General features: G+C 35.3%; 1 long non-coding RNA gene and 1 other non-coding gene across 2 annotated transcripts in view; both read left to right on the forward strand.

The window, feature by feature from the left end:
- LOC144577568 (uncharacterized) overlaps positions 1-27,755 on the forward strand; it is a 695,104-nt gene that overhangs the window by 591,842 nt on the left and 75,507 nt on the right. Inside the window, exon 5 of the long non-coding RNA XR_013521736.1 lies at positions 15,006-15,068. This is a non-coding gene — a long non-coding RNA (uncharacterized LOC144577568). The remainder of the gene's footprint in view (positions 1-15,005; positions 15,069-27,755) is intronic.
- On the forward strand, positions 10,180-10,280 carry LOC118145432 (small nucleolar RNA U13). Its single transcript, XR_004730547.2, has one exon. It is a non-coding gene; the product is annotated as a small nucleolar RNA U13 (small nucleolar RNA).

Raw genomic sequence — 27,755 nt, forward strand, 5'->3', positions numbered from 1 at the left:
TTTTTTTCCTGAATGAACTTACATTTTTATGAAGGATACACAAAACAAATACTCGAACAAATAAATAAACACAGGCTGTGTAATATTGGCTAATGAACCCTTCAAACTTCACTGGGTTGTTTACTTAATAGATAAAAATTAAACATTTATACTGGTACAAAATATTGTCAGTATGGTCAATATTGAATCAAAGTTGTTGGCATGAGGAAATTTTCTTGTGCAGGCACTTGAGAAGAAAATGTGGGAAGTAAATAAAATTCAGGGACTATATTAAAGCCAAAAGGAGGCCAATATAGGACTGTGAATATTTTCAATGGTAAAGAAAAACAGAAAGAGACAGAGAGAAAGATACAGAGACAGAGAGAAACACAGGGATAGAGACAGGGAGAGAGAGAGAAAGAGAGAGACATAGATTTAAAATTGAGGGGGAAAAGATAAATAACACACTGGGGCAAGAAATTGAAGAGACAGACAAGATGCCAAAGGACAGCAGTGATTTCGACAGAAGTATGTTGGCTTGATTCAAACAAATGTAAGTAATGTAGCTAGTTTCCTATTGTAACAGAAGGTTACAATAAGCAAGGCTGGAAATTGTTGGGTTTGAACTAAATGTTTGGTTTTCTGCCATATCAGGTCTTCATCTATTGCCCAAACTGCACATTCTCAATAATCTTTATGCCTTGACATATTTTTCTTACAAAAATATGGGTTTTTTTTTTAAGATACGATAGAGTTTGCAAGGATTGTCTAATATGGTAGTCATTAGCCACATGTGATTAAGAAAACATTTTATATGCAAATGCAAAGAATTTCTCAGTCACAGGAATAGTATTTCATGTGCTTAATGGCCTCACATGTCTAGAAGCTGGTTAGTGGACAGTGCAGAAATTATAGACAATGTCTATCATTGCAGAAGTTTATTTTTGGACAATTCTGTTCTAGAAAGACAGGGAGCTGGTTTAACATGCTTTTCACAGAGTAGAGGTTTAGTAGATCCATGGAATGAGTGTTGAACAAATGAATACTGCTCAAATGTCATCTTCTTAGAGCTCAGATTGGAGCAGGTCCCATGTAACAAGCTCTTATTGTCTGCTGTGTTTCTCCTTCATATCATTCTTAACAGTTGTGATTAGTCATTATTTCTGTTGTTATTATTTAATATTTGCCTCCTGCAAGTAATCGCATAGACTGTGACAGAAAGACACCATTTCTTTCTTCTTGGTACCATTTCCTACCTCTTAATATTTTGAACTGCAAGAGCATATTGTTTTAATGAAAGAATTTAAAAATGTTATAGGAAGGAATGGCATATTCTTATGGACTTGGATATCACTCTACACAATTTTGCCTACAGTTATGTGCCACAGAAATACTTAAGCAAATCAAGAACTAAAAGGACACACATATGGGTAGGCTCCTCCTGTAGGCTAATACCCCATCTGTATTAGCCACTCTAAGGCCTCACTGACGTGTGGAGTGCCTCAATGGGAGAAATAAGTCTGGCTTAAAACTATTTTAGTGGCATGAACTACAGTGAAGTCCAGCTAGCCATGGGTAGAAGCAGAATACCTGTTTTATAAATGTTAGTCTTGGAAAGTCAAGTCTGGGGCAAGACAGCATGCTCCCTGATCCATGGAATTTCCATACTGCTAGGGGCATGTGGTCTTTCAAAATGACTAATTATTCCGCAATATATTGTGCCCCAACCCTGTATTATGCCAAACAGAAATGTTCTCAGCCACACCTGCCAGTGTTTTTTGGGTTTTGAGCTATTCTCTTTTCCCTGGTCACAGGGAGGGAGGTATGAAGGCCCTGGCTGGAGAAAGTCAGCACAATTGGGTTCTCAAGCACTGCTTTGAAGAAAGAGATAATGTTCTTGTCAGTCGGGATTGGAGAGAAGCAGCAGATTAAATGAGAGAGCTAGGTTTGAATTTCTGACATGATTCCCAACAAAAAATGGGAAGGTGTGGTCCCCAAGGTGGGCGGCAGAAGCATCACTGGAGAATCTGTTACAAATGCAAATTCTTATGATTCTGTGGGTGGAGTCCAGAAATGTGGGTTTGAGCAAGTCACCCATGGGATTCTGAGGCGCATTAAAGTTTGAGGATCACTGGACTGGAGGACAGGGAAATATCATATCCCTGTCTTCACTGGATCTTGAAATCAGAGCCCAGTAATGGAGGCTGGGTCCTGCTCCTGCTTCTGCCATGCAATAAGAGAATCATTTTAAAGTATATCCTTGAGTGGCGACCATTTCCTAGCACTACACTTAGAATCATCAGCTACCCAAGGCCTTCTAAGACTGAGCTCAGAGACAAAGATCTTCAGATGATGAGATTTTCTGGTATTGAGGCACAACCTTACCAGGGCTCCAGCTGGTGCCAAGAGCTTTGGATCAGGATTTATTTCAGCACACGACACACTGAGAATCAAAAAGCACCACCTAACCTGACTTCACAATGATCCTCTCCTCCCTCCCTCCCTCCCTCCATTCCTTCCTTCCTTTCTTCCTTCCTTTGTTCCTTCCTTCCTGCCTGCCTTCTTTCCTTCTTTCTTTCTCTCTCTTTCTTTCTTTCTTTCTTTCTCTTTCTTTCATTCTTTCTTTTTGAGTCAGAATCTTTCTCTGCCACCCAGGCTGGTGTGCAGTGGCACCATGTCACTTACCTCCACCTCCTGGGTTCAAGCAATTCTCCTGCCTTGGCCTCCCAAGTAGCTGGGACTATGGCCCCCACCACCAGGCCCGGCTAATTTTTGTATTTTTAGTAGAGATGGAGTTTCACCATATTTGTCAGACTAGTCTTGAATTCCTGACCTCAGGTTATCTATCCACCTAGGGCTCCCAAACTGCTGGGATTGCAGGTGTAAGCCACCGTGCCTGGCCAATCCTTTCCTTTCTAAAATAGCACAGCTTCTGTTTTTTAAGTTCATAGACTCAAATAACTTGCAATTTTGCACATTCTGTCTGAAAAGCTCCTCTTCAGAAGCTTTTAGGGATTTCCTGATGGTATTTTGTCTCTGTTCATACTGTATTATTAAGTAGTTGATCCTTCTATAGAAAAATTAAAGAAAAACAAAAAATAATCTGAAGCAAAATTAAGTATTAACTTACTGTCTGATGTGGGAAAAGATTCTAGTAGGAAAAACAAAAAGAATTCAAATGTTTGAACTTAAAAAATATATTTTCCTCTATCTTATTTTGGTGTATTTGAAGATCTGGCTGTCTTTCCTCATGAATATATTCAGGAAATAAAATTACAGAGCTTGCCATCATTACACATCTCATCAGGAAGTTAATCCCATCCAACCTAAAGTTCTGATCCTAACAGTTTTCCAGTTTATCCTCAGAGTCAGTACTTACAGGAGAAAGGAAACAGCCGGTCAGCATCTTACATGCCATTGGCTTTGGCATTCTGACTTCCTTTTGGAAACAGAATTGTTTCATTATTAACTGTGCAGAGGGTTTCAGAAATGGGCACTACAGAGAGTGACATCAAATTGCAATCAAATAAAACTTCCAGGGGAATTTTCATCAGTTTTCTGCTGGAGAGATGATTATAATCTTTTGAGAATGAAAATGAAATGGAAAGGTGATCATGACCACATTCTCACAGCGAGCTCCATCTGGACATAAGCAGCTCCCTTTGAGGAAAACAGGTCTGATAACCCCTACTGAGAGGGCATTCCACATCAAGGCAAATTTCATGTGAGCCAACATAAACCATGATTTCAAAGAACTCCAACTTCCAGAAGGTGGTACCCTCTTACTATAATGCAAAGGACAGAACACAATGTTTCAGCTTCAATTTTGATATGGCTATGATATCATTACTTTTCCTAAGTCTGGTCCAATAAATTGTTTTGGTTTTTTTTTTTTTAATTACTCTAAGATATAGGAAATTGTTTTTGTTTCAAAACCTTTTAAAACAGGATCCTTGTAACAGGAGCTCTTAAATCATCAGAATTTTCTTCCCTTTTATTCTATAACTGTTCAAAGAAAATTAATGTTCATGTGATGACCCCAGAGTTTATAAGATTTTTTAGTATCAAAGAAAGATTAAATTACCTTCATAGAACTGTGTCTGTAAAGGGAGAAAGAAGGGATTGGCAAAGCTTTCAGAGATTTTGCAGAAGAGGCAAAAATAAAAGTAGGTAACAGGAGATAGTAGGATCATCAATGGAGGCTAAAACCTAGGTAAAATATTATGGAATATGATGGTCACAGAGCATTAAAATGTAACTTGGTAGATTACTTGAAATTGCAAAAGAAAAAAAATATATCTTTATAATGCAATACCTGGCAGTGATCACTTTAATAATATCACCAAAATTAGTTTCACTGATAATGAAACAACCCCACAGTTCAAATTCTCCAACATTATGTGTCTTGAAGGTCACAGCAACTCCTGTAAATTATTTTCACCAAGAATGTTTAGTCCAGATTTCTTCAAGCTTAAGACTGAATCTCTATCATTTAGGAAATATAAAACACAAAGGAACAAGTTAAATAACAAAGGTAAGTAATAGGTGAATCTAGAATGTAGGACACTCTGTAAGGCAACTGGCCTGGTTTTCCCAAAAAAAGAACATGACACATACTATGGTAGGCTGCAGAATGGCTCACTAAGATGTCCATATCCTAATGCTTGGAACCACACACGCACATACTCAACTGTTGCCAGTGAATGTCACATTTTATGGCAAAACAGACTTTAAACATGTGCTTAGGTTTGTTTGTGTTTTTTCTTTTTTTTTTTTTTGAGACAGTCTTGCTCTGTCACACAGGATGAAGTACATTGGCACGATCTCAGCTCACTGCAACCTCCACCTCCTGGGTTCAAGTGATTCTCCTGCCTCAGCCCCCTGTGTAGCTGGGATTACAGATGCATACCACCATGCCCGGCTAATTTTTGTATTTTTGGTAGAGATGGGGTTTTACCTTGGTGGCCAGGCTGATCTTGAACTCCTGACCTCAAGTCATCCACCTGCCCCAGCTTCCCAAAGTGCTGAGATTGCAGGCATGAATCACCTTGCCCAGTTTAGGGTTCTTAAGAAGGGGAGATTATCCTGGTGTTTACATAGTAAGCCATCAGTGTAGTTACAAGTGTCCCTATGAGAGGAATACAGAGGGATACTTGGCTACAGCAGAAGAAAAGGTGATGTGCTATATAGAAGCAGAGCTTAGAGGAATGTGTCCAGGGGCCAAGGATTGCTGGAAGTCTATAAGTGGAAGAGGAAAAGACCAGACTCTCATGGACTCTCTGAAGGACCCAGCTAGCTCTGATGATACTTTGAGTTTAGACTCTTGATACTCCTTTTGGACTTCTAATTTTCAGAACTGTAAGGGAATATATTTGTATTGTTTTAAGCCACTATATTTGTGGTAATTTGTTACAGTGATAATAAGAAAGGAAAGCACACAGAAAAGGAGAAGATAATGATGAACAAGTAAGAGAAAGCAGCGCTCTTTTGGTCTCAGAGATTAAAGAGATATGGTAACTAAAGGTAGAGCCTGAATTCTGACTCAGATTCCAAATTACAAGAAGCAGTTATAAAATGCAGTTATTGAAATCATAGAGAATTTGAGTGTGGACTAGATATTAGATGACAATAGAAAACCATTATTATTTTCTATCTTAAAAAATGCATTCTGAAGTATTATGGAGAAAAGTATGATAATTTCTGTACCTTACTTTCTTCCTTTTTTTTCCTTTTCTTTCTTTTTGAAACGAAGTCTCAGTTTATTGCTCAGGCTGGCATGCATCGGCACTACTGCAGCTCACTGCAACCTCTGCCTCCCAGGTTCAAGTGGTTCTCCTGCCTCAGCCTTCCAAGCAGCTGGGATACAGGTGCCCACTGCCATGCCCACCTAATTTTTGTATTTTTAGTAGAGGTGGGGTTTTGCCATATTGGTGAGGCTGGTCTTAAACTGCGCATTTCAAGTGATCTGCCTGCCTCAGCCTCCCAAAGTGCTGGGATTACAGGTATGAGCCACCGTGCCTGGCTGTAGCTTACTTTCAAATTAAGAAAAAATAAATAAAAAAGCAATGTACATATATGGAAAGAAAGATGAAGTCAATATAACAAAAGTATATAATTGTTTAAAGTAGATGATGTATGTAAATTCATTGCACAAATCTTTTATTTTTAGCATATGTTTATTCTTAATAAATACAAATTTTTATTATAGAAATTATTCTATAACAACAATGTATTCTGTATTTAAAAGTTAGTTTAAAAATGTTCATTAACCAGAATATCATTGTACTGGTTGTAATGCCATAACTCAAAACTCCTACATTTTAATTGCTGAACCAAATGAAACTTCATATCTCAATCATGGAACATTCCATGGAACAGATCTTTTGATCCGAAAGGTCTCCTGGGCAGCTTACCTGCAAGTGATTTCACAGGGCCCTGCCCATCAGCTGGTGGCGGATGCGAAACTGAGCAAAGATCACACAGGAAGTTTTCCATGGGTCTTGCTGGGAAGTGTGGCCTATCACTTTATACCATATTCCATTAGATTATTTAGTCACATGGCTACATCTAATTGCACGGAAGTTCAATATTCTTATCCCCCTGTCCCTTAAAGAAGGCTCATGTTGGCGGGGCGTGGTGGCTCACGCCTATAATCCCAACACTTTGGGAAGCCGAGACGGGTGGATCACGAGGTTAAGAGATCGAGACCATCTGGTCAACAGGGTGAAACCCTGTCTCTACTAAAAATACAAAAAAAAAAAAAAAAAAAAATTAGCTGGGCGTGGTGGTGCACGCCTATAGTCTCAGCTACTCGGGGGGCTGAGGCTACTCAGGAGAATTGCTTGAACCCAGGAGGCGGAGGTGGCAGTGAGCCGAGATCGCGCCATTACACTCCAGCCTGGGTAACAAGAGCGAAACTCCGTCTCAAAAAAAAAAAAAAAAAAGAAGAAGGCTCCTGTTAACATCTAGCAGTCACTGCCACATCCTTATCCTTTTGTATGATACTGTAGTGCCATGATTTCCTCTAGGGAAATCTATTAGAGAAATCTAAGTAGTCTACAGCATTTGATTGACCACATACCTAAAGTAAAACTATTAAAAGAAGCCATTAAAATAATCTCACTAGAAAATCTTTTTAATGAGTTTTATCTCCTATTTATTTCCTGAGAATATAAAAGTTATTAAATTAAGCTAACTGAATTATTGTATCATTTTATGTACACACATGCATGTGCACACACACACACTCTCGACCATTGCCAACATAATGAAAATGCATTTTTAGATATTACCATTTTTTTTCTGGAAGTCATGCAAATGTAGTCACATTTGACTGGTGGCCTAGTTAAGCTGCCCCCGTCTTGTACTTTTTTGTAGTCATACAGTTTCTTTGCCTGCTGTTTCGCCCCTTGCACTATAACCTTAGGCATTCATTTCTTCATTCATTCTTTCAAATATTAGTTATGAAGATGCTTTTGAGCACCATGGGAGGAGCCCTGTAACAACAGGGATATTTTTATGTCCATCAAAAAAGTTAGAGTGAATATGGACAATAAAATTAAAGGAATAAACATCTAACTTTGTAAAGCTACAGAAATAGACTGATAAACTAAACAGGAAATTATGACCAAATAGGGAAGTACGTCCAAATTATTATGTTAAAAGAAAAGAAAATCTTGGTCTGCCCAATAATTATTGTTTTTAATAAAGATAAGACATAAGAGGATAAACATTTAGCAAAATTACCTGACTTGTCTGAACCCCCAAAATATGTTTGAAACACACTCTCTCTCTCTCACTCTCTCTACATTTTTAGCCACCCTGTGGTCCTGCTCTCAGAAATGTAGCATAATCCATTAAACAACAGTCAGGCTCAGGACTAAAATTCAAACTTCAGTCTGAGAATCACTAAGCCGTGCTAAAAATTTGCTATTGCTGCTTTTTTCAGTGTTTATAAGTTGGCATTTATTATATAAAACATCTTTTTAATAAGGAGATTTTCTATTTTAACGAGGTTTATGGCAAGAGCTTTGCATTTGCCATTTTGGAAATTCTGGCCTTGCTGTGGAACTTGACCTAAAAGGGTGACCAAATGAGGGTAATGAGCCATAGGTAACAATTTTCATAGTTGACTTCAGTCATTCTCATGTACATTGACGTTCATGAGGGATTGGCTTGGCTGAAGTCCAGTCATTTTGCTCAGTGAAACCTCTCTCCCCTGGTTTGTCTTTTTCTGCATCATTTGTGATCCTTGTAATATAACCTTTAGATTCAACTAATAGATGGGCTGAAAAAGTGAAGTCAACACAAACTATGTGCAGGGGTGTCCTGACTGTAGAAGAGAATTGAATAAATATGATGAGCCCTCACATTTGTCTTTACATAGTCACATCCACGAGGGCTGCTGGTTCAATTTCCAGTCAAGAATAATGAACAAGGGACTTTCCAAATTCCCAATATTTGATCTATGAATAGGGATAAAGTCAGTCACAGTTGTTGTGATAAAGATAGCTTTTAAAGATTAATGGGCTGGGTGTAGTGGCTCACACCTGTAATCCCAGCAATTTGGGAGGCTGAGGCGGGAGGGTCGTTTCAGCTCAGGAGTTCAAGACAAGCCTGGTCAGCATGGCAAAATTCTGTATCTATGAAACATACAAAAATTATCTGGATGTGGCGGTGGGTGCCTATAGTTCCATCTACTTGGGAAGCTGAGTCTGGAGGATTCCTTGAGCGTGGGAGATAAAGGTTGCAGTGAGCCAAGATTGTGCCACCGCCCTCCAATTTGGGAGACAAAGACCCTGTCTCAAAAAATAAAAAGTCAAGAATGAAAATATTATTAAGTAACAAACAAATATATAACAAACAGTATCTGAACCCCTTTAAAAATTTTAACTTACACATATATGTCAATATGTCATTATATGAAAATTTTGGGCAAATTTATTTCTTCTGCAGATTTTCTTTTTTCTTCTAGGCATTTTAAAGTCGTAGGAACTTACTCTGTAAGAGTCTTAAAACCAATTCTTTCTTCTTTTTGCTCTTGGCGTGTGATCAGAAAAATGTCAGTTAGGATATGGTGTGAATAAAAAGACTAACTTTAGACATAATAGAAACTGCCATAAGTGCAAAGTTGATTAAAGAAAAAGAACAAAATTATTATCAACCTTCTCAAAAGATAGTGTATAAATAGTAAAATGAGAAAATGAAGAATCCTCAGAAACATCTACCAAGCATCAAAGCAATTGTTAATTAAAAGTATACATTATATATTTCTGTAAAATATAGTTAGAGAACATGGTCTACAATTCAGCATACTTTGTTGATCGACAGCTAATGGTGAAACAAACTATCATTCCTCTCTCCTGCTCAATCTGAAATTTCAAATTTCAAACAAGGTTATATTTTGTCTTATTTATTTGTGTTCCAAATAATTCACACCAGTGAGGAAGTAATCCCATGAAAAGGCAACAAGAATCCATTGTCATCTGCTTTCAGGTTGTATTTATTTCAATTTGAAAAAAAGTGATCGATGCTCTGTTTCATGAATGAGGAAGTTTATTTTTCTCTATAATTGATGAGAATATTTTTCTTGGATTTCTTTTTCAAGAGATATATTTTTTCCAAAAGTTTTAAGTTTCTATGTACTATACCCTGGACTAGCAATACATTATTCTAAGACTCTTCAAGGGAAAATTTCATTATTCTATAATCTTAGCCATAGGGATTGTGATTTAAATGGAAAAAACAAAAATATTTATAGGATTAGGAAAAACATGGTAATGAAAATCTTACCAAAAATAATTCTTAATCTTGGAGATCATGGCCTAAAATAAATGCAATAAATCCTTGTTTTCAGCTATTTGAAAAATATACTGGGTGTTTGTTTAGTGATTATAAATAATGATACCTTACACACTTCCTGATTTAAAATTATATTAGAGAGGTATAGTAGTACATCAAACATTATGGTACTGGCATAAAAACAGACACATAGACCAGTGAAACAGTAGCCCATAAATAAATTCAAATATATGCAGTCAAATAATTTTTGAGAAAAGTACCAAGAGGTACTTTTGGTATAAAGGGAAATGATTGTCTCCTCAATAAATGGTGCTGGAAAAACTGGATTTTCACAAGTAACAGAATGAAATTATATGATTATCTTATACTGTACACAAAATCAACTCAAAATGGATAAGGATCCTGTTGTGTTTCATAAGAATAGGGACTGGGTTTTCACACTCATGTATGAGATGTGCCTTCCTTAAACCTTAAGACATTGGCACATTACCTATCTGATGTAGGAAAAAAAAAAGAGTAAGAAGTGACATTCTCAAAATAAGTGATACATGCAGCCAACAAACATGAGAAAAAAGTTCAATATCACTGATCATTAGAGAAATGCAAATCAACACCACAATGAGACACCATCTCATACTAGTCAGAGTGGTGATTATGAAAAAGCCAAAAAACTACAGATGCTGGCAAGGTTGCAAAGAAAGATGAATATTTTTACACAGTTGATGGGAGTGTACTTTAGTTCAAACATGTGGAAGACAATAGGATGATTCCTCAAAGACCTGGAAGCAAAACTACTGTTTGACCCAGCAACCCCATTACTGGGTATATACCCAAAGGAATACAAATTATTCTGTTCTAAAGACCCATGCACATGTATGCTCATTGCAGAACTACTCACAGTAGGAAAGACATGGAATCAACCTAAATGCCCATCAATGATAGACTTGACAAAGAAAATGTGGTATATTTCTCATATACACCATGGAATACTATGCAGCCAAAAAAGGAAACAAGATCATATCTTTTGCAGGGACACAGATGGGGATGGAAGTTGTTATCATCAGCAAGCTAACACAGGAGCAGAAAACTAAACACCACATGTTCTCACTAATAAGTAGGAGTCAAATGATCAGTGGAACAATACACAATGGGGCCTGTCAGACGGGAAGAGAGCATCAGAAAAATAGCTAATGGCTGCTCGGCTTAATACCTAGGTGGTGGGATGATCTGTGTGGCAAACCACCATGGCACATGTTTACCTATGTCACAAACCTGCACATCCTGCACATGTACCCTTGAACATAAAAGTTGGAAAAAAATAAGTGAAATAAGCCAGATATGGAAGGAAAAATATTGCATAATTTTTTTTGTTTGTTTTACTTTAAGTGCTGGGATACATGTCTCGAATGTGCATGTTTGTTATGTAGGTATACATGTGCCATGGTGGTTTCCTCATCTATCAACCTGTCATCTAGGTTTTAAGCCCCACATGCATTAGGTATTTGTCCTAATGCTCTCCCTCCCCTTGCCCTGCCCCCAACAGGTCCAAGTCTGTGATATTCCCCTCCCTGTAGCCGCGTGTTCTCATTGTTCAACTCCCACTTACGAGTGAGAACGTGCGGTGTTTGGTTTTCTGTTCCTGTGTTAGTTTGCTGAAAATGATGGCTTCCAGTTTCATTCTGTCTCTGTAAAGCACATGAACTCATTCTTTTCATGGTCGCATAGTATTCCATGGTTTATATGTCCCACATTTTCTTTATCCAGTCTATCATTGATGGCATTTGGGTTGCTTCCAAGTCTTTGCTATTGTAAATAGTGCTGCAATAAACATATGTTTGCATGTGTCTTTATAGAAGAGTGATTTATAATCCTTTGGGTAGTATGATCTTGCTTATATGTGGAGGCTAAAAAATATTCAAATATACATATAGACAGAACAAAACAGTGGTTAGCAAGGGTATGAGGAGGAGGTGAGGAGGAAATAGGGTCAGAGGATACAAAGTAGCAATTATATAGGATGAACAAGTCTAGAGATATTATAACATCAAGGCTATAGGTAACTAAATTATGCTTCATTTTGGATTTATGCTAAATGAGTAGATTTTAACTGCTCTTGATACAGAAACAAAAAAAAATGGTAGCGATGAGAGATGATGAATATTTTAACTTGCCTCACTATAGTCTTTCTACTGTCTGTGTGTATCCCACAACATCATATTGTATATCTTAAATACTCACAATAAAAAAGTTTATTAAAAAAAGAAATAGTGATACCTCAAAGTAACTTTTTCCAATGATAAGAGTGTCTTTCTCCTTAAAAGTTATTGATTTGCGCTGTTATGTATTTTCATAATCATTTCCAACAAATATGTATAGAATATATGTTAGCAGAAAATGATCAATAGTTCCTGTCCCACTTTTTTTCTATATGAAAAAACACTTTTATTGTTCCATGTGATACTGTGGAAAAGTTGTTTCTTATATCTAGAAAGAAAAAGACTACAAATGAGAAGACATCTGTACTTTTAAGACACAGCCAAAACTAGAAACGATTTAAATATCTATGTGCTCTGAAATAGAATTGGGTAAACTAATTTTGTTCTATTCTGAAGGGTGAAAGAATATGTTCACCAAATTTTGCCACTTTGGTATAAAGATTATTTTGATCTAAACAAACTCAAGAAACAACAGATGCAAGAAAAACATTTTAAACTCCCCTTTGCTTCTGAAAATTTGTGATAAAAACTCACATGTGAAAGATATCCTCCCTGTACCAGGAGAAAAGAAACATTTTGCAGGGTGGAGTCATAGCCAAGAGAATTCTATACAAACACACCTTTTAAAAATGATTCTTACATTTCTTATGCTTTGTATGTGATTTGTTATTTTTCCACAATGGCCTCTTTTTTGTCAACCTAATATAAAAGCATCGGGGTTTTGCCACTTCTTTGGATTTCGAATTCCTTAAGATGGCTCTGGTGTCATGTAAAAATTAAGCTGTGTATTTTTTTCCTGCTATTCTATCTTTTTTTAAATTTAATTCTCAAGACCAGCTAGAACCCTAAGAGGGTAGAGATAAAGTTTTGTCTCCCCTACAATTCTCACAGCAGATACTTTATAGCAATGAAAATAAACACTGAAACTATACTCAACAATACAGATGAATTCTCCCATATATAATGTTGGACAAAAGAAGCTAGATTTAAAAGAAATAGATTTCTGGCTCCACCATCATAAAGTGCAATAACTAATCTATGCTTTTACAAGTTAGGATATTGAGCTGGGCATGGTGGCTCACACCTGTAATCACAGCACTTTGGAAGGCTGAGGCGGGTGGATCATGAGTTAGGAGTTTCAGACCAGCTTGGCCAACATGGTGAAACACTGTCTCTATTAAAAATACAAAAATTAGCTGGGCGTGGTGGTGTGCACCTGTAATCCCAGCTACTCGGGAGGCTGAGACAGGAGAATTTCTTGAACCCAGGAGATGGAGGTTGCAGTCAGCCAAGATTATGCCACTGCACTCCAGCCTGGGTGACAGAGTGAAACTCCATCTAAAAGAAAAATAATAATAATAAATAAAAATAAAGTTAGGGTTACTGGTTGATTTTCAGGGAGTGGCTAATAACTGAAAAGGGAGAGAATGAAGTGGAGCTACTAGAGAGCAGGTAGTGCTCTGTTTTTTTAAATCTGAGTAGTGGTTATTCAGGCATATCCAATGTGTAAAAATATGTCCATTTGTACAGTCATGAAATATATACTAGTTTGTTTGTATATTGTGTTAGATTAAAGGTGGACATAAATGCTTTGTTACTTCTCTCACTGAGGGGCAATATTTATTTCTACCCCTGTTGAATTTGGATTAGTGTTAGTGGAAATCAGTAAAATTAAGAGCACGTGACAGTCTGGGACTTTTAAGGCTAAGTTGTGAAAAGTTTTGCAGTGTTTGCCTAGATCTGTTAAAAACAATTCACTGGAGCCCTGAGTCACTCCATAAGTCTGATAATCTTGAGACTGCCACACTGTGAGGAATCCCAAGCCAGTAGAAGAAGCCTGAGTAGGCACTCTGGTTGACTATTTTCTAGTCATCACTAATAAGGCAAAAAACATGTAAATAAAGCTGTTTAAGATTTTTCAGACCAAGCCATCTGTCAGATGATTATCACCAACTGACTCAGTTAAGGTCAGGTTAAAAAGAAATCATTCAGCTGACTCCTTTGCAAAATTCTATCCCTCAGAAATTATAGTATAAGGTAAAATAGCTGCTAGTTAAGAAGGTTTGGTGTAGTTTTATGCACGGCAATAGATAACTAAAACATGTACTATACTTTCCATTCAAAATGCTTTTTTAAAAATCTCAAGACACCAATTTATATTTTAAATGTAGATTTCCATTTAACTGACAGAAGGCTGCTATTTTATAGGCTGTTAAGATTCTTCTATCTGAAAGTACATATAAATTATTGATATTTCTTTGGAGCTAAGGTTTAGGTCTAGTGATTATGCTTTTCTACAACATCACATTGTCTCCATTTGCAGAAATATATGTTATTTGATCCATGTTTTTGACAACAATTATAACAAAAGACTAATTTAAATGCATTTCCAACAACATATGCTATCTAGAACTGATAATTAAATTACATATCAATGATGGTAATTTTATGCTACAATTTTAACCATACTCTGGATGATTTAACATCAGTTGACGTTTTCCTGCTTTGTAACCTAAAAATGGTCTAGGTATCATCTTATTTAACCTTATAGATAAAAAATTATTCTATCATTTTGAAGATGTTGTTACAACCAGAACTTTCTGTCTTCCAGACTTTCATTTAGGCAAAAAAACAGCATATTTCAGAATTACTTTTTATAGCAATACCTAAAGAAAACCCAAAAAACAAAACAAAACAAAATACCCTACTACCTTTCTAAACAAAATGAATGCTTTTGTCTTATCTATTAGAAAAACAGTGGTCCCAGGAAACTGTAGCTCAAGAGTGGGTAGCTTAGAATAGAAAATCTGAAATTTAGCAAGTCATTAAAATAGAAAAAGGATAGTTTTATTATGAACTTTTGTGCATACGATAATGGAATATAAATGACTTTGAATGGTGATAAATTTTTTTGTAGACTCACAGACAGAATGAAAAGTGACCTTAAGGAAAATAAAATAACTGCTGTCAATTACCTTGGTATTTGTTCTACATATTCTATACTTTCAGAATTGGAATTGGTGCACTTGCTTCAACACTGCAACAGAATGAAACTCCAGATGCTCACAGATGGTAAGTCTACAAATTTAATTAAAACTCATGCTTTATTATCCCCAAACAGGAAAATTGAGAAAGCCTTGCCCATAGAGAATGTTTATGTTTTCGCCTTCTCATCTCTAACCATCCAGAAAAGTTTAGGGGTCATGGGCATGGAATAGAAACCCCTTCTTGTTGCCAGGCCAGAGAGTAAAATAGAGTTACAGACCATTAACCTAAATACTGCTTCAAATTCAAGTTCAACAATTATGAGTTGTGTACTATGTGCCTAGCACTATATTACTGATCTAATCGAGGTTTGATGAGAATATTATAATAAGAAATTAAATGTGCAAGCTTCTATCCATAAATATGTATTGAGTCCTTTTCTGGATGTATATATTGGATTGATTTTTTTTAAATGAAGGCACAATTTAACTTTATCTTCAAATATACTGAAATAAAATTAATTGAAAATTCTGTTTATGTTTGTGTATGTTTTGGGCTCTTAGCAGTTTTTCTTCTTGTTTTTTTTTGTGAACCTGTATTATGTTTTCACAATGACTCATACCTAGGTAGACAATATTAAAGTTTAGAGACTGTGTTAATTAATAAATGCAGTTGCTAGTCTCCCTGGATGGTCACTACTGGTGGAATACAGTATGGCGAAAAAACAGAAATATAGAAATAAAATCTATCGTAAGTCTTCTGTCTTTCTTTAGTTGCTCATATGGAAGAAGTGATTTGATTTAAAATAATGTTACTTCTATGAACAGAAATCCCATACTCTCTCTATCATTTGCATTAATTCTCCCGTAGAAACAGAAAAATATCTAAAGGATGTGTTCTTCTTGTTGATAAGGTATATATCATATGCTATCCTTGGAAAAATTGTTTGATTTTGTTTTTTTGTAAAAAGAATTATCTATGTTTGTAGGCATCAAGAAGAAGGGCAGAATTCAAATTACATTATGCCAATTATTTAATGACAACTTATGCACAGTTATTTATCTGAATGTCTAGATTATATGTTGTAAATTCGATTAAGCTATTTTTAGACAGGATCTGACTCTGCTGCCCAGGATGGAGGCTGGAGTGCACTGGCACAATCATGGCTCACTGTAGTTTTGACTTTCCCAGGCTGTGGTAATTCTTCCAATTCAGCCTCCTGAATAGCTAGGAGGTGTGCGTCGCCACACCTAATTTTTCCATTTTTCTGTAGAGACAGGTTTTTGTCATGTTGCACAGGCTGCTCTCAGCCTCCTCAGCCTCCGAAAGTGCTGGGATTACAGACGTGAGCCACTGTGCCTGGCCCTTAAGTCTACTGATTTTTTAAAAGATTAAGTTTGAAGACTGTAATATTTGAACCATTTTATTTGCTTTATTCACTCATTTTGGTTGGTCTTTGGCAACTCTTCCTGCTTTTTTATAGTCAAATGCAATTTGAGTGTCTGGAATAGTTTTTATGTTTTCTAAGCAGGATGGCTTACTTTACGTTTTTCTTTATTCGTTTAATGAATAAACTTTCATTTATTTGGTTCATTCATTATTTTGATGTTTTTGGTTTTTGTTCTTGTGGTTTCAGTTAGGGAATCTTATTCTTACTAATGATAATCATTTTGTCTTCACTATTATAATATTTCTATATTTAATTTGGCTTCTTTCCTAGTTATATTGACTAGCAGTTCCAGAAAAATAGAAAACAGTGGTACTTATAAATAGCTTTTTGGCTTTATCTCACTGCAGTGAGAATGAATGTACTGCTTCATATTTTAAAATGTTCATTGTTAGGCACATATTCCTCAAAATTGAATGCCTGATGATTACAAATAGACTTGTGTGAGACTGTAAATAGCAGATACATGCATGAGTCTCAAACCAGAAATAACCAAATTATCTATCGTGGATAGAATGGATAAATAAACTGTAGTATGTTCATATAGTGAAAAAAACACATCAGAAAAAATAACAGCAAAATACAGATATATGTAACTATATTGACAAATCTCAAAGTAAATTGTTATGTGACAAAAACTGACACAAAAGACATATTGTATGATCGCATTTATATGAAATTCAAAAACAGTTAACATTGATCGATGGAGATTATGTTTAAAATAGCCTTTTGCAGCACAATGGTGAATGGTCTCTAGGGGCCTTTTGTGATGTATGCAGTAATCAATATTTTAATACTTTGATCTAAGAGGTATAAGTACTTCCAGACTAAATATGTGTACCTCCCTCCCATCAAATACATGTACCTCCCAGGTCAAAATATTAAAATATTGATTATTGCTTGCATAAAAATACATTTTTATAAAGACCTTTTTCTTTATACTTAGACTTTGCACAATTTACTACATCTGTTTTACCTTAAACGCGTAAAACAAATTACAATGATGAAGAAAGACTTTCATTTTACCCAAAATAGAGTGGCTTATGGTAGATAAATGATCCCACTGAGAAAATTAGATAGATCATATGATATTAGAGAAAACAATTTGTTTCAGGATATCAATGAGCTTCCAAGGCAATTAGGACTTGAAGAACCAAGACTCGTGCATTCTGTGAGCGATTTTTCTTAGTACTGATTGCAAATTCACAAAGCACAAGTGGTGGAGACATCCAGTCAAAGGGCTTTGGCTAAAAGGTAAAGAAGCCGGAAGAGCTTTGAGAAATGGCTTAACTCTAAAAAATGCTAATTAGAAATTCAGTTCAGCGAGAGCAGCTAAGTGTTAGAAGAAGGCCAAGATCAAGGAGGATCAATCCTAAATGACCCATAGTTTTCTCTTTAAGGTATTTGCAAATTAAGTGATTCAAGACAGAGAACTAAAGAGACAAGCAGAAAGCCATCCGAAAGCAGACCAAGAGTATCTGCAATCTCACATAACTGCAAAAATGCAACGAGTACCCAAACCACCAAATAATAGAAGCCCTAGTTATTGCTCAAGACTTTCAGGCAGTACTCACTGGAAAGCTGCTTCTTAGTAGTGCAAATGTACCAGAAGTAGGCAGAAAGAACCTTGCCTTGAAATTAGTCCAATTATCATTGGGTTTAATATAGTTTTCACTATATTGGAGGGTCAAATGAACATTCTCTGTATAAAACACATTTTCCAGAACTTCCAAAATTTTTTATACATGATTGACATTATAAAAAAACACACCAGCTGTACAAAACAAAAACAAAAACAAACAAACAAACAAAGCAGAAAACAGCTACAGAAATCAACTTACAGAAAACCCCATTGTTGAAGTTATTGGACAAGGATATTCACGTAACTATGATTAATATTTGAGGAAAATAGATTATAAGGTGCATTCACCAGAGTTCCAGAAAACATAAGAGAAAATATAATAAAATGATAAAATCTTTAAAATTGAATGGTTGACATATTAATATTGGTTCATTAGTTCTGATAAAAGTACCATAGTTCTGATAATTAATAATAGGGAAAGTGAATGTAGGGCATACGAGAGCCTGTAGTCCTGTCTTTGTAACACTTATGTAAATCCCAAAGGCTTTTGAAATTAACAATTTATTTAAAAAATTAAAGAATTTTAATTATGAGCTTAATAAATATGTTAAGAGCAGATTTGAAAGAGAAAAAACTTATTAAAACCGTAAGTAATAAAAAATTGAAGCATATAAACATTAAGTATATATTATATATATATATTAGAATAGAACATTAGTCATCTTTTAAGAAGAGTAGCCTACATTATTGACAGCATGAATGACATTGGATATTATGCTAAATGAAATAAGCCAGATACAGAAAGAATACTGCATGATATCTCTTATATGTGGAAGCTAAAACAAACAAACAAAATGAACTGAATAAATAGCAACAGAAAATAAAATGATGAATACCACTGGTGAGGGGTGGATGGGAATGGGGTGAGATGTTGATCAAGGGATACAAAGTTGCAGTTACGTAGGATGAATAAATAAGAAATAGGAATACAGCATGAGTAATATAGTTAATGATACTCTACAGTACACTAGAAATTTTCTGAGGAGATTTGAGGTGGTGCTATCAGAAAAAGAAACGTATGATTCTATGAGATGGTGAATATGTTAAATTCTTACCTATAGTGACTATTTCACTGTGTATATCAAAATATCATATTGTACACCTTACACTTACAAAATAAAAAGAATGACAAGCAGTAGAAAAGACCCGGAATAAAGTATGAAGAAAAATGGATGGAACATTTTAGAAAAAAACATAAGATAAATATGGGAAAAGGAGACTCCCAAAAGGTAAAGGAGAAAGAGAAAAGGACTTTAAGCAATATTCGAAAGAATCATACACAAGAATTTTTCACAACTGAAGAAAAACATTCTATGGTTTGGGCATTTGTTCCCTCCAAACCTCATGTTGAAATGTGACCCCCAGTGTTGGAGGTGGAGCCTAATGGGAGGTGTTTGGGTCATGGAGGCAAATTCCTCATGAATAGATTAATGCCCTCCGTTGGTGAAAGGTGGAGGGTGAATGAGTTCTAACTCTTATTACTTCCCACAGGAGCTGGTTATTAAAAAGAGCCTGGCACAAAACATACAGTCAGATAAAAGGTGTAAGTTCTAATGTTTGATAACAGAGAAAGGTGGCTATAGTTAGCACTAATATTTTTAAGTCTCATTCCTCCCCTTCTTGGTTTCTCTCTCATCATGGGATCCCTGAACAACAGCCTTCCTTTTTCCTTCTGCCATGAGTGAAAGCAGCCTTAGCCCCTCACCAGGTGCCCAATCTTTTAGCCAACAGAACTATGAGGTAAATAAACCCTTTTCTTTATAAATTAACAAGTCTCAGGTATTTCTTTGCAGCAATACCAAACAGACTAAGACAGATATCAAGCCACAGAATTTAAAAACTGGAAACAAATCAGGATAAATATAAAGAACCTCACATCTGGATACATTGAATATCAAACAAGAGAAAAATCTTGAAAGCCTCCAAGAAATTAATAAAACCGATAGCTAACTTCTCAGCAAAAATGAATGACAGGAAACAATAAAATAACTTCTTTAAAGTGCTAAAAATAAGCTATTCTAGAATTTTATACTCACTGAAAATATCTTTCAAAAATGCAAGCAAAACAAGGACATTTCAAACAAACAAAACTTATGAGATCTTCACTGGCAAATTTCCCTAAAAACATTTTGTAGACAGTTCTTCAGACAGGGAGAAATCATACTAGATAAAAAAATAAAAACGAAGAACACTGGAAAAAATATTAATATTGGTGGTAAAATTATAATAATAAATATTGGTACAAAGTACCAATTCATGATGTTCAAGATATTGTACAGATATGATCTCCCTTTGCTTGAATTCAGTGCAAGACTCCATCAAGATCAATATCCTGGAAACCTTCAGAGTGACCAGAAGACTCTTTTAAGTCTGTTTACTTGGATGAAGGCAGATTCTCTCTGCTAGGCCTGATATAGGGTTTCAATACAAACACATACATACACACATACCTGTATCTATATCTGTATCTCTCTATCATCTATCTATCTACCTATCTATCTCATATAATGCAATAACATAAAGATGGGTATTAGGATTAGGGATAAATAAAGTTAAAATATCCTAAGATTCATGACTTGTCCATTGAGTTGAAAACAAATGAGTTTGAAATATCCTACAATAAATTTAGGATAAATGAAAAGAAATAGACTAGACTTGTAGATGGCCTGCTATTACCCACAGGTGTATACATAAGGAATTGGGGCATGAACCAGAATACACTATTTGTCCATCCTGAAAGTGTAGAGAAACATCACATACAATTAAGCAAATATGTACAATATAATACTGGCAAAGGATGCTGTAATGATATCATGTGCAGGTTGCTAATAAAAGCAATGAGGATTTCTAGTCCAAATTTGGCAGATTAAAGTAAACTTCCTAAAAGAATAAATCTGATTATAAATTACCTATAGGAAAACATGGAGGAATGCAAGTGTTACTGAGGCAGAGAACATAAAAAGACCTAGAAATTATAATGTGTTCACAGGAATTAAAATCTGAAGTGCCGGTCGAAAGAGAAGTGTCTTGTCTATTTTAAATATTTAAGTATAAGCAATGTGCTATACATGTGTGTTTGATTTCTAATCATTGAGTTAGTGTCAGGAGGATAGTTAACATTTGAAGCAGCCTAATCAGGAACACACATTTGAAAATTTTTAATCAGAAGCCACATTTCAAAGGCAGTTATTACATGTGTTAGGATGAGTTTTATTTTTCATAAGTACTAACAAGCTTGTTAATTAGTATAAAAAATAATAGAAATAAATTTTCACTGGTGAAATTTGTGATGTTCAAGATATTGTGCAGATACGATGTGCCTTTGCTTGAATTCAGTGAAAGAGTCCATCAAGATCAGTATCCTGCAAAACCTTCAGAGTGACCAGAAGACTTTTAAGTCTGTTTACTTGGAGAAAGGCAGACTCTCTCTGCTGAGCCTAATAAAATGTTATCTGAAGCTTGCTACTTGTTGCATCTGCCTCAAATCTTTCATGCAAGGTTCTTAGGGAACAGATAATTCATCTAAGCTTTCAGAATGAGCTTAATAACTTTTTTTTGTTCCTGTTTTGTAATAAAGGTGTGTTGTTGTGAAAGAATTCCTTCTGAGACTTACTTTCATTATAACACAGAGTTTGACAGTGAGATTACTGGGAAAAAAGCCTATGTAGATATTGCTCATTTCTAAATATTGGAATCTATCAAAACCTGCTATCAATAGTAGTTACAAATGATCAAGTTGGCTTAGACGGACCTGAGCAAATGAGTGTGTTGCATAAAACCTAGAGTACCTTGAAACAACAGATAGTGAATTTAAATGTCATCCAGGGTAAAAATATATGGGAGCACAAAATAATTTATTCAGGATAAGAAGATGACCAGACTGATATTTTAGAAAACAAATGGTCAGTAAGTTTTAAAAGATTTACAGAGAGGGAGGATTTCAAGAGCGGGGGGAATGTGGAACAAATCAGAAGATGGAAAAATGCCTGTTGCCGCTTAAGTGAGAGAAATCTGTAGGCTGAACTAGGGTAGTGGTAGTAAAAATGGGGTGACTGACTTAAGACTCAAATTATAATGACAGGGTAGAATTACCAAAATTCAGTTACTGGTGGAAGATGAACAAGAAACAAGAACAATTTGCTGAGAATGATGAGGATGTCGAGTATCTGACTGGAAGTAGCTTAATTTATACTTACGTGCATTTCGACAACTTACATGTCTAGGATATGAGCATTTTCATCAAAATTTTCTTATATAATGACAAATCACTTTATAATTTTGTAATTTTTAACTATTTTTGAATCTGATGAGAATTGTTTTTATCTGCACTTTGACATTGCTTAGCACTGTCTACTGGCTAATTTTTAAATCAGTAAATGTTTATTTTTAATTTCAACTTCATGTATGTTTTTAATAAATTGATTCCTGCCTTTTAACTGTGATTTTACTTAAATTTATTTATTTGCACTTTTTAAGGTTTTACCTGGGTACTTAATTCTTAATTTTCAGGCCTTTCTTAAAGTTTGGAACTAATAACTTTTGTCTTTGATTCATTCTGGCCACATTCTATACTTCTTGTTATCCTTTTTTTAAAAAAATGCTATGCTTACAGTGTTAGATGTCTTTTTGAGTGACTGAAAGCTGATTTATTTTTAATTCCAATAGTTTGATTATTCTTTAGAGTTGATATTAATTTCTAGTTATATTGTAAATATAAAATGGATATCATTGATTTGATTGTGGCTTATATCTTTCCTGCTTCATTCTCCCCATGTGAAATTATATGTACACTTCTAGATGTGTCCTCTGTGTTTGTTGTGTACATAATTTATTAGTTATTTTTCATTGAGATATAATTAGCATTCACCAAAGTATATACTAAATGTACAAATTGATCAACTTTTATATATGCATATACTTGATTATGACAATTCAAATTAGATACATAATATCATTATGCTAGAAGTTTCCCTCTTAATACTTTATGAGCTATATCCTCCATATAAAATATTATCTTAAATACAATATATAGTCCTCATTTGTGTTAGGTTTCTTTTGCTAAAACAGTATGTTTTTGCAATTTATTTATGTTATTAAGTGCAGCAATAGCTCAATTTTAAAAATTATTACTAGTAAGATGCAAATATGTGTCTTTTTGTTGATGGGACATTTGAGTTGTTTCAAGTTTTTTAATGAATAGAAATTTATCCACATTTTTGCATGTCTTTTGATTGATATATGCACTTAATTTTCTTGGGTATAAATCTAGAAAAGGAAAGCATGGAGTAAATATATATATGGCTGTAGTAAAAGCCACCAAATACATGTCCAAAGGGACACCCAGTTTATACTCCATCAGGAAGTATATTAGACTTCCAGTTGATACATATTTTCACAAATGTTTGATAATTTTAGTTTATAAAAACATTTATTTTGTGTTTGTTTTATTAATATTTTAGTCACTTTAGTGGTTGTGAAGTTGGAATATCTTCTTCATAAGTAATGATGTTGAACACTTTTTCATATGCTATGGGCCATTTGGATACTCTCTTTTGTGAAGGGCTGGTGTGAACCTTTTTTCCCATTTTTCAGTTGGACCATTACGGCTACTTCTCTAAGAATTATTTTGTATTGGGTCGGTTGCGGTGGCTCACGCCCGTAATCCCAACACTTTGGGAGGCTGTGGCTGCTGGATCACGAGGTCAGGAGATTGAAACCATACTGGCCAACATGCTGAAACCCCGTCTCTACTAAAAATACAAAAATATTAGCTGGGCGTGGTGGCCGGCGCCTGTAGTCCCAACTACTCGGGAGACTGAGCAGGAGAATTGCTTGAACCCAGGAGGCAGAGATTGCAGTGAGCCGAGATCATGCCACTACACAACAGCCTAGGTGACAGTGCGAGACTCTGTCTCAAAAAAATAAATAAATAAAAATAAAAAACAAATAATTCTTTGGTATTATATGAACATTTCTCAAGCTTCCCTTCTAATAGATGCAGGTTTTGCCATCTAAAAGTATTTTTCAATCTTAAATATATATTTTTTCACATTTTTCTTTTGGAAGTCACCTCTCTGGAACCTCAACAATTTTTTGTTAATACATAAAAGGTCATTAATTATTATTTCTAGAACACAAATTAAATTTTAAAAGCGCTTTTGGCCGGGTGTCATGGCTCACGCCTGTAATCCCAGCACTTTGAGAGACCAAAGTGGGCGGATCATGAGGTCAGGACATGCAGAGCATCCTGGCCAACATGGTGAAACCCCAGCTCTACTAAAAATACAAAAAAAAAAAAAAAAAATAGCTGGGTGTGGTGGCGCATGCATGTAGACACAGCTACTCAGTAATCTGAGGCAGAAGAACCGCTTGCATTTGGGAGGCAGAGATTGTAGCTAGCTGAGATCGCATCACTGCACTCCAGCCTGGGCGACAGCTCCATCTCAAACAAAACAAAGAAAGCATTTTTATATTCGGTTATTCTCATTTAGGAAAATTTATTGCGATTTCTTGGATTACCTCTCATTGACTCCATTTTCAGGCTAGTTATGTCTAAGTAATAGAAATACGGCTGCCAAGGGTGTTGCACTGTCATTCTCAGAGTTTAACTGCTTTTTATAAAGGGAAGTTTCTCTTTGCAACCATTTCTTAAAAGTCAAGGCCTGGTATTTATGGGCACAAAGATGATCACGGCTATCCATGTGTTCTAAGAAATGGACATATCAGTTAGCTTAGTCTTGAGTTATATGTGAACCCCAAGAGTAATTAATTACTATGATCTATCTCATCCAGACAATGAAACAAAGGGTGGAGGTAGCATGGTTTCACCAAAAGTAAAGCACAATACCTTTATTAGGATAAAGGCGAATGAATGTAAGGCAGGCAAGCTCTCCAAATGTATACTATATGTATCCTTAAGGAGTAGGTCTACACACTTGTTCAATATTTGGAATGGGCATTTTTTTTTCTCTCAGAGATTGTACTAGTCTTTTGTGAATTATTTTAATTCTAGAACAAAAATAAAGAAGACAATTTATATTTAGAGCTTTAATTTTCCTTCATATTAGTGGTTCAGGTAAGCAGAAAATAGGTGTTCAATAATTGCAATAACACTGTAGAAGCTACCTTTCTGAGCTGAGAGGCGGGTTTTATATTTATTCTGTATCCTGAAGTTACCAAGGGACACATATTAATTGATTTCCAACTTACAGAACTCAGAAGTATCACTCAGCAGCATCCCTCTCATTTTCCACACAATGGTAGGTTAGGACTGAACATTTTGACATCATGCATGTTAATACCCACTACTCCTAAGTTTCACACTCAAGAGTCATTGTACCTGATTAAAGTTCTAGGAGCCAGACTGAGGTAGAAAAGCTGCTACTATGAGAGACCCTTGTGCATCATGCTGAAATAATTACTAAAAACGTTCAGTTTATGGCCCATGATTGGTACTTTTCTTTGGTTTTCATCATTAATACAATTGCTATTATTTTTGTTCCCTTTCTCTTAGTCATTTTAACTGAGACCTGGGAGAGATATCCCATCACACATTGCATATCTGATTACGTTTTATTTTTAAGTAGTTTACTAAAAAAAATCACATCCATCAAGGCATAAAACTGAAATGTTCCAATTCACACACCCAGTGTGGATGCATTTCTTATTCTCAACAATCAAGTCCAGAGCACACACTTACCCATACTTGGGTTGACACCCACCATGCTACTCTTACTGATTTCACAGTGGTGACAAGGGATGACATTCTTTCTTGTAGACATTAATTGACAATGCAGACTTAGTCATTGCCTTTATTTAGAGTTCTTAAAAGAGTTATCAAAAAAGGAGATAACTTGATTGACATTAATCAATGGTCTGTCCAAAGATAATTTAACAGAGAAACAACTTTCTTTACCCAATCTAAATTAAGAAACTTATTACACCTTTCCTTTTAATGAGAAGTTTTGTCAACACTTTGAGGCCTAACAGGATAACCTTTAAGAAAGATATAGTGTTAGTTTTTGCCAGTTGGTTTTATGAAGATGAAGAAATAAAATTTTCTTTAATAGTATCCATAGTCCCAAAATATTACTGTGTTGTGGTTCTCTCTCTCTCTCTTTCTCTCTCTTTCCATTCCTCCCTGCTTCATTGATCTTTTCTCTTTTTAATTTAGGTTATTTATAGCTCTACTATTTGGGTTGGCATGGATTGTAGATAGAGCCACTGGAATATTTGTCAAGAATCTTGTTCTGTTCATAGTAGTCAATAAATGTTTTTTTAAGTAACATTGATATGATTACTTATTGCTGCTGATGCCATATCTGTTCTACCAGCTAAATAAAAAATTCAAGTCTTTGCCTATAACTTAGCACTATTGAAATACATTAATTTGATTTGAAAGAATGAAAATAGACCAATAAAAAGCAAGCTATATAAAATGTAGTAACTCCGAATTTAAAAGGAATCAAAATAACATCATCCCAGGCAGGTATTTTTGCCACCCAGCTTAATTCATAACAGGCATTTTTGTTCATATTTGAATATTTTTGCTGACTGGAATATTTGAAGGTTGCAGTAAGGTTGTGACCATGTGAAAATCTGAAAGGATATATAAAACAAAAGTAACAAGGTGGCAGTGACAGGGAAAAGGAACACCACAATTCCGTGAGAGTAGAATGATAAATTATCTGAGTAGATGGTTCTAGGGGGCCCAATTTTATAGATACCTGTTTCCCCTCTAGCACAGAGCTCTCATTGCCTTACAACAGAACTCTGATCTTGAAGAGAAAATTGTAGTCAGGAGGATTGAGACTATTCTTATGCCCTGTCTTTGCAATAATTTTAAAGGACATGTCTTTCAAATAATGCTCTTGGATTTGATGGTGGCAACAAGAGGTCAGTACATGTATTAATATAGAAGGAAGAGACAGAACTATATGAAGGTGAAAATCCCAAATCACAGCAATAAACTCCTTTTCTCAGGAAGCTGGATATAAAAGAAATACCATCAGAGAAGCTTAAATCAGACACCCATGGAAATGTGCAAAGTTTCAGTTTGTGTAGTTGTTTGCTATTTTTTTTTAATTTGGAGGTAGTATCTTTGATAGCCTATAAGAAAATATTTAGTAAAGTTTCCACCTACAGTCCAGTCCAGTTGAAGGAGGGATTTGTAAAGGCATGTTTATGTTGTGCTTTTGGCCTTCCATATCCTTGGGGTGACTCATGACTTCTGAGAATCAGTGAAATTTTATTGACTCTGTATACCACTTGCTTCCCCCAGTGGCTTACCCAGCACCTTATGCATAATGGGGCCATGTACTGACTATGCTTATTTGAATTGATCTGCTTAAAGATCAGTCATTCCACTGCATTGTGAATTTCTTAAGGGTAAAGACCATTTCTTATTCGGCTCTGTATCCCCAACATGTAGCAGAGTACTAGCTCCAAGTGGAGCTTAATAATGTTTTCTAAATAAATAAGTGATTTTAAATAGTTGAAATTTTAAGTTAAGGGTGGAATGTGGTATGTTGTCTCATTTCTTTTAATTAATCGTGGAATATCTGTGGTTAATTTTCAATATACATTTTTAGAAACATTTTAATTGGGAGAGAAGATGAAGAAAAACAAGATGAGACTGACAGTGAAATATACGAGGCAGTGTTGGAAGGAAAAGAGATCCTCTGAA

Source organism: Callithrix jacchus, chromosome 8 (genome assembly GCF_049354715.1).
Source record: "Callithrix jacchus isolate 240 chromosome 8, calJac240_pri, whole genome shotgun sequence".
Taxonomy (NCBI): Eukaryota; Metazoa; Chordata; class Mammalia; order Primates; family Cebidae; genus Callithrix; species Callithrix jacchus.